This window comes from Theobroma umbraticum, unplaced genomic scaffold, assembly GCF_002168275.2.
Source record: "Theobroma umbraticum cultivar Fairchild unplaced genomic scaffold, ASM216827v3 scaffold_86.0, whole genome shotgun sequence".
In the NCBI taxonomy this organism is placed as follows: domain Eukaryota; kingdom Viridiplantae; phylum Streptophyta; class Magnoliopsida; order Malvales; family Malvaceae; genus Theobroma; species Theobroma umbraticum.
In genome coordinates, this window is record NW_018397263.1 from 1,244,648 (window position 1) to 1,246,030 (window position 1,383).

The following is a 1,383-nucleotide window of genomic DNA, read 5'->3' on the forward strand; positions in this document are numbered from 1 at the left end:
TAATGCTTTTGTAAATTCTCTAGTTAAATTCAGGGTAGATCGTTTTGAAATATTTTTTACAAGATGGTAATGCTTCCTTGAATGGGGATACTTAAGCTTATCGTGTGTTTGATGTTGTTTCTTCTGTATTGAGAAGTTGGTTCTAAATTGCTTCAGATCAGTTAAATTTTTTACTATATCAAGTACTTTTAATATTTTCTGTTTAGGATGTGTTGTTGTAAACTTTAATCTGATCTCTTTCTGTTGATCAGATTTTGTATGAGTTATTAATACTCAATAAAATTTATTCTGATTATGCAAAGGAGAGTACATGTTAGGGTTTTATGTCCTGCCTGTACTAAATTGCATTACTATCATGTAAGGCTAATTTTTTAAAATTAAATGTTTTTTTATTATATTTAAAGGACAGGTGATTTGAACTTTTTTTTTTTGAAAAAGAAATTATGTATTAATCAATAAATTAAATGTTCAGATATTTTTTATAATCAAACATTAATGATGAATTCGAATACATTCAAAAAAAAATTAAGAGCCTGTTTGGCCTAGTTTTTTTTAACTTAAAAGCTATTATAAAGTTTTTATGAAAAATAATAGTTTTTAGAATTAAGTTGAAGTTATTTGATAAATTTTTTTTTATAAGTTATAATTTTGGTTAAAATTATTGTAAAGGGTATTTTTTTTAGAGAGTTATATTGTAATTATTTTTAACAGATGAGGATATTTTTGAAACAAAAATAAAATTTTTTTTATATTTTTAAAAAAAGAGAAGAAAAAGGAGTTTTTTCAAAAAGTTTTTTTTTAAAAATTTTATTCTTTAAAAAAAACCTACTCTTTTTAAGAGTTTTTTAAAATTTATGTTTGACCTGATTTTTACTTTTTAAGAAATAGATAAACTAAAAAAAAACCAGGCCAAACGAACACTAAGTAAAAACAAAATATAGCATTAAAGCCGGACGAGCAAAAGACCAAAATGACACTATCATTTATATACATTCTAATTAATTAGGGGCATATATAGCTGTAGGGTCATTCTTGCCACAATAATCTTTGAACCACTGTGAAAGGCAAGCGGAAATAGGATTGATCTTTTATATAAGAAGGGAAGGGAATATAACTAATAGGAAAATGATGATATTGAGTCCAAAGATGACATCTAAGCACTAAATGTCGCATATTCGAACAACTGTGCCATCTCTTTTGCTATGTTTCTCTAGGATTTCAGTCAGACGATCACAGTTTGCCTGTAAGCAGCTACATCGCAGAAGTACCTCCACTCCATTCAGGACCCACCTTTGTAATTTTGTAAGCCATTTCTCCTCTTAAAGAAACAAAGAAGAGTAGCTACACACACTTAGACACCAAAAGGTAGAGTAGCCATCAATT